The following is a 9456-nucleotide window of genomic DNA, read 5'->3' as shown; positions in this document are numbered from 1 at the left end:
ACGATGCTTCTTCCTATTAGGAATAAATTACGTGTCACCTTCACGTCAAAATGGCCTTGAGAATAACAAATGACGCGAATAACTCAATTGATGAATTCTTCAAAATAAATATTCCAGTGCAAATATCTACTAATTGAGTTTTTCGTTAAACGGTGAACCGAAAGTATCATAAGTGAACCGAAAGTATCATAAGTGCTTGGGAATTTTCGATGCACGGCTGAAAAAAAGGCAAAAGACGAGAAGATAAAATTCATCTGTTTCGTCAATTTGACTTCTCGGTTTGCTCTGGCACAAACGGATTTAAACACCGGTAACGGAACTTTCAAACTGAATAATGAATAAAATATGAATTTTCAGGTGAGGAAATTAGCTCTGTAAATTAAATCAATAATTCATAACAAGTATTAATTAATATTTTCACTGAAGACGTTATCTGAATCTTGGCATCCAATATCGGAAACTAAGTTGGTGTTTTAATTATTAAGTTAGAGGGAACAACACTTAAATACAATTTAGGTACGCCGGATATTTAAACTAGAATTGTGTCTGATTTCATTAGCTTGAAAAGGATTCGGAGCAGCTTTTTGTGGCTTTCAATCACTTTGTTCTGTCCATTACAAATAATTAAGAAGCAAATTAAAGGTCAAATTGCATCACGGGAAAAACGCTGTAGAAAATCACCCATTGGGTACTTAGTCTTGAAAACTCGAGTAGAAGTACATTGAAGTCCATGGTTTACACTGTATTTTCATCGCTGTCAGTTTTGCGAAAAATGGAAAAAGTGCCGTTACCCGAAAAGCAACGTTACGAATTGATTTTGCGCGCAGGCAACGGTGAGTCGGCTGATAAAACGTTGCTACGATACTCTGGGCATCGGAGAACGAATGCAACCAGAATGGATGTTCTAGTAGTGATCAAGATCCCAAGCGTGTTGTGAAGGCGTTTAAGCGAAATTCCAGTGATTCGGCTAGAGATGTAGCCGAAAGGTTGAATCTGTCCGAGTCATTCGTTCAAAGGTCAAAGACCCGGAGGGATTGCATTCGTACAAAGTGCAGAAGGCTCCAAATCGTGTTGAACGGCATTATACAGTGGAAAAGTCACGGGCCCAGAAACTGTACACTTAGAGGCATCATGTATAATGAAACATGTCTCGAGGCAGACTTCTTCTGTTCTTCACTGCCCAACAAGTTCAATATTCTGGGGAAAGTTAGGAGAAATTGTCAAAGTTTGCCAAGAAATACCTGTTTTAACATTCACCTGTTTATGTAGCAATAGGAGTGCGCCGTGAGTGCCGTTAGTGACTACGTAAACGGCGAGATCTAAGATAAGAAGCGTCTACAGAAGCGTCTGCTTCCTATATTGAAGCAACACGAGGGACCTACGATCTCTTTGCTGGATCCAGCTTCGGTCACTTTCGTACCCGAGGACATGAACCCCCTCAACGCACCGGAACTAAGGCCTATCGAAAAATACTAGGTTATTCTGAAGCAGGTACTTCGACAGCATCTCAAGAAGGTCAAAACTGAGGAGGACACGAAGAAAAGAAAAAGTGAGTGGAGTTAAGCGTAAGGTGCAAGCGTACGGTTATGGCATTGAAGTTAATTGGAACAAATATGCCAAAAGCATACAAATGGCTTATACTTTATTTTCTGAAAGTTGGAAAAGGATCGGTCAACTAGGTAATTTCTACAGCGTTTCCGTTCGCAATTTGATGAGGGGCACCCTTTACTATTCGCTTCGAAAGACATTCATTATACGCTTGTTTACTACCACTTGAAAATTAGCTTCGGATAGTCGTGCAGAAGACTGTCTCTTTCCGAAGAGGTGGAAATGACTGAAACTAGCCCTATTGTCGAATGTTTGAAAACCAACAAAGGACTCCTCGGCATATAGACTGGTGAAGTATCCAGTGGGCGTAAACGGTCTGATAACCAGTGCAGCTTTCGGAAAGGTAGGTCCACTCTGGGTGCTATTTTCTCCGTCAACAAGACGCGGAGATGGCAGTGAAGCGCAGAAAGAAAGAGCACAATTATTACACTTGACGTGAAAAGTGTGTTCAATAGCGCCAGCTAGGACTCCATAGCGCTCGCGTTGGAAGGCATCAATGGAATTATTTTGGAAAATAATTCCCGGAATTAAATACTAGTTTATAACACCGAGGAGGATTGGAAGTTCGTCTCAATCACCACGGGAGTACTACTAGGTTCCATCCTGGGCCTGGTGTTGTAGGATGTCATATACCACGGAGTGTTAAAGGTAAAGTTCCATGTAGGGGTTTTGGACGACATAACACTGGTGGTCTACGGCGAGTCGATCGGAGAGGTTGAGTTGACGGCCGCGCATTGCATACGTAAGATCGAGAACTGGATGCACTCCAGGAAACTGGAGTTGGCACACCATATAACGGAGGTGACGGTTGTGATGACCCGAAAATCAAAGTAACAGGCGGTGGTCAGAGCCAGAGCTGTCACCATTACCTTAAAGCGATCTTTGAAGTTCCTGGGGTTATGGTTGACGACAAGAACTCGTTTAAGAGCCATGTGAACTGTGCCTGTAAGAAGGCCTCAACGGCTATTTCAGCTCTATCTCAAATGATGTCAAATATTTCAGCGGATGACGGTAGCATGCGAAAACTTCTTGCCAGCGAGGTTTCATTCATACTGGGATATGGTGGGCCAATATAGTCCAAGCCGCTAGGTATTAGCGGATACCGTGGTAAAATAGAAATACCTACAGGCGCTTGTGTCTGAGAGTAGCCAGTGCGTCTCGTACAGTGTCATACGACGCAATCCACGTCTTATTCGGCATGGTGCCTATCAGCATCGCTATTAAGAAGGAAGGGTGATGGACGCACCGACTTATTCCGGAGGTATCTGGATGGTTCAGGAGGCACCATGAAGAAGTAAACTTTTACCTGACACAGATCCTGTCAAGCCATGGTTACTTCAAACAGTATCTGTATAGGTTTGGGCAAGCGGGGTCCTCCATGTTTTCCGAATGCATGGCTGTAGAGAAGACCGCTGAGCATGTCTTCTTCGTATGCCCGGACATCTGGAGAGCGGTTTGTGCTACAACAACAGCTACAACATGTGTGGCGGTTAGGCTGGCTAAAAATTGTATGATGCCTGGAAAGCTTAACACTTCATTTCAAGGATGAGCCCGCTGGTTTCCAGACATCATGCAATTTTGGGCCAGCCTAGTTGTGGGTCAACCTCCAACACACCAGTGGTAGCTAACTGCCAGCCTTCAGGTGGTTAGCTATGACGTATATGAGTAAAGGGGGTGCATGGAACACAAAAAGCCACTTTCCGACGTAATAGTGAACCGTCGTTCCAAAAAGATGAGGGCTGAACACTGCAAGTGCCTCTTCTCAGGTGTCTGTAAGCTCTCTCCTCAAATTTCTGTAAGAAGAGTTCCCTGTCAACTTGCAAAACAAAAATCAGTTTGGTTAATTTTTGCAAATCTTTCACCAACACATGTACATGATATACAAGAGATGCGTCATCGCTGAGACACATTCGTTATCCAAGCGTCAAACCTTATAAAAAAGTGCGCTAGTTACGCACAATAAGGAACGGAGGCTACAACGAAGAAGCGTCTGGTCAAAGCAAAACTGATGGCATACAGGTCGTGTCTTCTGATGACTGTCTTGCAACAGCCGCACAATGCAATGTGCAAAATAAACAGCTGTGGGCGCCACCGTTGGCCAGCATCCCCCCCGTTCCACATAAGCATTCCGCGGTTTTGACAAAAAATGATTCCAGAGCCACAGTGCCTTAGGTAAAGTTGTTCGACCATACTTCTATCTGCCGTGTTTCGTAATGATCGCAATTCTAACACCTCCAAGAAAAAAAAAAAAGGCGGTGGCGTAATAGCTGCCGTTACGAACCGACTAAGCGCAGCTTTGTCCATGATATCTATCGACAATTCAGTTGAGCATCTTTGAGTGAATGTTTCTATGAATGACAGTGTGATTGCTATTGGTGCAGTATATATATCGCTGGATTTTTTTAACGATGTTAGAACCTTGGAGAAGCATTTGCGATTTGCACAAGATATCAACAACTCGCTGCAATCCTGTGACTACCTTTTTTTTTCGGGAGAATATAATCTGCATGTCCTTGTTTGGCCAATCGCTTCTTCAGGATTCTTGTTCGCTGGTCCCAATTGCTCTAGCTTTTCACAAACTATCTGCTGCCTTCTTTATGGATTTGCCATACTTGACATGAACCAGATAAACTACATCAAAAACTGCCGTGATCGCATCCTAGCCCTTGTGTTAATCAATGTCGACGCCACCCCAAAGTGCACAGTCCTTCCCGTAGACGATCCTTTAATCAACCTAGACCCAAGTCACCCTGCATGTAACAAACCTTTGCGGTATGGAAAAGCCGACTTCAACAGAGCAGACTTTGAAGCTCTCAATTATGCCTTAGCCAATACTGATTAGAGCTCTCTTCGGCACGTTCAAAAAGTCGACAGCTCTGTTGAGTTGTTCGTCAGTGTTCTCAACGAGTCTGGCTCCGCTTCCCCGAAGGAAACCACAATGATCTTGCGAATTTTGAAGCGTCGTAGAGCCAAGGCACTAAAACAATATACTAATACAAGAACTTCCAATACAAAACGTACATTTAATATCGCTAGCCACAGATACAAGTCGTATAATAAACTGCTTTATGTAAGGTACACTAGGCGCATGGAATCGAATCTCAAGCAATACCCAAAGCGTTTTTGGTCTTTCATGAATACGAAAACCAAGGACAATGGTCTACCAACTACAATTTTTTCCACATGACGATGAAGCCAATACAAGCGAAGAGACTTGCAACTTAGTCTTTCATGTTTCCTGTCCACTAAAAAGGAGACAAACGTAATGTGGCCAATTATCGCGGAATTACATCGCTTTGCGCAGGTTCCAAACTACTTGAGATTCTGGTAGGAGACATCATATTTTCTGCTTCCAAATCATACATATCGCCGTATCAACACGGATTCTTTCCCGGGCGTTCTATTGACACGAATCGTGTTTAGTTTACGTCATATTGCCTGAAGAACTTTGAAAATGGTGATCAAATCGACACAGTATAAACTTCCTTCGACCATCTTCGACCGTGTTGACCATCGAATATTAATTGCAAAACTGACCTGTTAGGAGCCCCATCGTTTCTCACGCGTTGGATAAAATCAGCCTTTGCGTGAAGCTAATTTCACAAACAGCTCTGGCTTTTCCCAAGGTAGCAACATTGGTCCATTATTATAATCGTCATTTTTCAACGACACATCCCGCTTGCTTCCACATGGAGCTAGTTTAGTGTATGCTGACGACTTGAAAACATATTTAATAATACGGAACATTGAAGACTGCAAGGAACTTCAACGGATGATCGATCTCTTTCATGATTGGTACCTGAGAAACCGCATGACTATCAGTGCCCAAAAATGTTGTATTATATCGTTTGCCCGTAAAACTGCACCAATCATATGGAATTACCCAATCTGTGGCACTCAACTTGGGCGTGTAGATTCATTGAAGGATCTGGGGGTCTTCCTGAACACAAGCCTCTCTTTTCGTGATCATTATTCAAACGTAAGTGCAAAACCAAATCGCAATCTGGAATTCATCATGCGGATTTTGAAAGATTTTACCGACCCACATAGCTTGCGATCACTGTACTATTCACTTGTAAGATCATCCCTCAAGACTGCATGTGTAGTATGGAGTCCTTATACGGATCTTTGGATCGCTCGGTTCGAAGCTGTCCAGAAGAAATTCACGAGATTTGCCCTCAGACTGCTTCCGTGGAACAATGCAGCCAGCATACCACATTACGAATTTGAAGTCTGCACCGGATGCAGACTTTTTGTAATGGAAACACTTTGCAGCAGGCGTGACTCCATCAGAGCAATATTCGCGACAAAATTGTTACTAGGTATTGTTAACGTTCGAATAATATATAATATTGGATCAAATTATTTTGTATGTGCCATCAATTCCCCTACGCCGGAGAGACCCGCTGAGGTTGGAGTTAGACGCCAGTTGGAGTCTATTGTCAGCAATAGGTGAGTTTTTGTCTACTGCTTTATCTCGTGAAAGTATTTGCTTCCTGTTTTTTTTTTTAATACACACTGCAACATAACCGAGACCTCCGCCTAACTACGTAGTTCCCAGACAACAACCCAAGGGTTAGGAGCGCAATTTTATTCACCCGACAAAACTGTTTATGTAGAACCAGGACCCAAGGACTACGAGCCTCTGTCCCAACTCACGACATCGTGGCTCAGCAGAACGAATCCATACATGCCATTCGACGATTATCAGACGACCATTGAACAACAAAACACTGATTGGAAATCCCATGCTAGTTTTAAGTTAGACTTAATTTCAGCTCGTAGTCGGCAGCGAGGATAAAAAATTTGCTTTAGTTTTTAAGTCATCAGATATAATTGGCGCCGTTAAACATTAAATTGTATTTGTGCCGTGTCAAATAAATGTTATGTGAAGAAAAAAAAAAAAACTGTTTATGTATTTGACTGTAAATGTGTTATGTAATTCTGAAACAGTGAAGAAAAGCACAGCCTTGGTGCTACATTCCGTATCGGAATTCGACCTTCTGTTTTACTATACACATATTTCGCAGCCGACTGTTAAGTGTACAGGACAATCGCGGGGCTAGCGCTACGATCCTACTGACACTAACAGTCTCTCCCGGGGAGCTGCGTAGCCGCAAGGTTACAGAGTCCGCTTTGTCAAGCGGATGGTCATGGGTTTGAATCTTAGTAGAATCAGGCCATCCGCTGTCAAAAAGGACTTAAGCATCAGTTTATTCTCAGGCTCCCCACCAGTTACCCTTCCTTTACGCTGAAATCTACAAATACCTTTGCGTGACTTCCTCTTAACAAAAAACAAGTCCCTCTTATCAATAAAACTGGCCAAAAGGACGCACGACGAAACTTCACCAGGGAATTATAGTTGGTGATATTTGGCAAGAGGAACGAGTATCGGTATAGTAGAACAGTAAGCGTGTAAGGAAGTATATCACATTACACACTAGCACTGATGAACAATAATAATAAGCATGCCACTTCTCAATAGAGGTATTGCTATTAACAGAAGTGCGGGATACAGCAGACACCCGGGCATATCTCACAATAGATCTACGATTTTGGTCGCAGTGAGGAAGCCCATACAGGAAAAAAAAACAGTCTCTCCCGAGCCGGGACTCGAACATACGACGACTGGCTTGTTAGGCCAGCATCGTACCTCGAGACCAGCTGGGACAGTAATTTATGAAAAATTGTGTAAAAGATATGGGGTTTTTACGCGTTTGTTAGTAAATCTGGAAACTCTAGGTTTATACACAAAGGCTTTTCCCCATCACCTCTCATTAAGACTGTGAAGTTAGATGAGGCTGAAGGAAATAAACAATGAATAATTTCAAGTTACATGAACTATTGTAAAGTTTACTTTCGAATGCGCGTTAAAATCATTTTACCAATATAATATTTTATCGTGTTTTTCTAAATTTTTTCAAAGTTCTATTATGTTGTTCACTGTAATAATACACACGAGTTCACCCAAGAAAGTTGTTTCTTATGAATTGTGTTACAACTTTGCCGAGATAAAATTCGTTTCTTACTGTTTAGTGTATCAATGACAAAATTGCAACGTCTGTAACATGTAGAACAATTATTGGATCAAATTTTATGGGTCAAAATAATTTTGATCCCGTTTTTGCAGCTTTGGAAATAGTGTGCGTGGGAAGCTCCAACTGGTGTTTATCGAGCATAACAAGAAAATCAACGCTGCGTTCTATAAGACCGAAGTTCTTCCGAAGTTCATTACGTCAACAGGACGGCGAATATCGTCCAAGCGTAGGGACAATTTGACAGATTTTCTCGATAACACTTTGTGGCCTTCCAGCTCCTCGGACCCTAATGCCTGGACTTTTATGTGTCGTCGTAAATGCTGACCAAGCAAAGCGAATTATGTTCGAGCACTATTGACCAAAAAGCTCAGAAGAAGATCTGGGACAAAATGCGGATGCACCAGTGTCTCTGGTAGAAGAAACTTATTGAAAAAAAAATAGTATCGCTCTAAAACTTAGCAGGTTGCTCTAGAATATTTATTTTAATTTTTTTTGTAACTGAGAAGCTAGTGGAATTAATAATATGTTTCAGAGCTACGGAGAGTAAAGTTCTCCGATCGTACTGAAACATTAAGGGTTAGTTTATTCATATAATAGAATAATCGTGGAATCGTTATTATCTTTTGCATTCTTAAACTTTTTAAGGCAATTGTCAATGAAAAAATATTTCCTCAAATTAAAAAACCATTAACAGACAAACCACACGGCTTTTTCAAAGACCGCTCTTCATCCACAAATACCTATGACATGAAGCTGTTTTTGGAAATAAAAAAAACCAAAATGATATCAAAGTATTTCAAAATGAAATCCACAAATTTTACATCTGGAGTAAGGAAAGCTTATTTGAATTTGGGTTGTATACAATGTATACTGAAAAGTACGGTCAGGATGTTCATTCACGTTTTCTGGAATTCAGTCCAAAATGGCCAAATACAATCCAATATGGATATTTCCGGAGGCCAAAAATCGACATGGTGACTTCCAGTTTCTGATCAAATAGTAACGAACGTGGGTATTTCCACTCTTTATTAAGAAAAACTTCTTTACCATCCTGAAACGGACGCAAATGGATGGTATTTAGCTCTGAAATCGTGTTAGATTATTCTGATGTTTTAAAAATATTTTTAAAAACTATTTAATTTCTTTTAACGGGCTCCAAATGTTTCCTCTAGTATTAGTTTAAGTTTTTTTCTTGATTTTTGAATGCCGTAAACCGAATCTCTTTTCAAGCTCTGCACGAGATCGGTACAGCACCAATCGATATTCCTTGTATTTTGTTGCATGAGATTGCCAATTTTGTAGGAAGCCAAACTGGTGGTATCTATGTAAACGGTGGGTTTTATTTTTTTTTGTATGGACCCCACTGTGACCAGTATAATTGTTTGATCTTTTGTGGCATTGTCCGGACGTTTTTGCTATTCGCACATTTTGTTTATTTTTACCCTTTTGCAGCGTTACTTATTGAGAAGTAACCTGCTCCGTGTTGTTTGTGCTTTTTGTCTTCTTATTCAGACATAGTAACCTACTTCCTTCCTTATCGACTCTATCATGTCCTCCTGCAAGTTATAACTCTAACAGCGTATAACGTGCTATAGTGCCTATGATATAATCGAAGCTTTAGAACAGTGGTTATTAAGTCTGGAGAGAAGATTTTGTGTGGAAGAGTCTGAGAATAAACCCATACTTGAAGTTCTTTTTGCCAACGAATGGCTACTAAGATCCGAACCTATGACCATTCGCTTGTCAAAGCGGACTCTGTAACCTTGCAGCTACGAAGCTCTTCAACGGTGGGTTTATTTTCCAATGTTTT

This window comes from Wyeomyia smithii, chromosome 3 (assembly GCF_029784165.1).
Source record: "Wyeomyia smithii strain HCP4-BCI-WySm-NY-G18 chromosome 3, ASM2978416v1, whole genome shotgun sequence".
NCBI classification, from domain to species: domain Eukaryota; kingdom Metazoa; phylum Arthropoda; class Insecta; order Diptera; family Culicidae; genus Wyeomyia; species Wyeomyia smithii.
Note: the sequence above shows the minus strand (reverse complement) of the source record.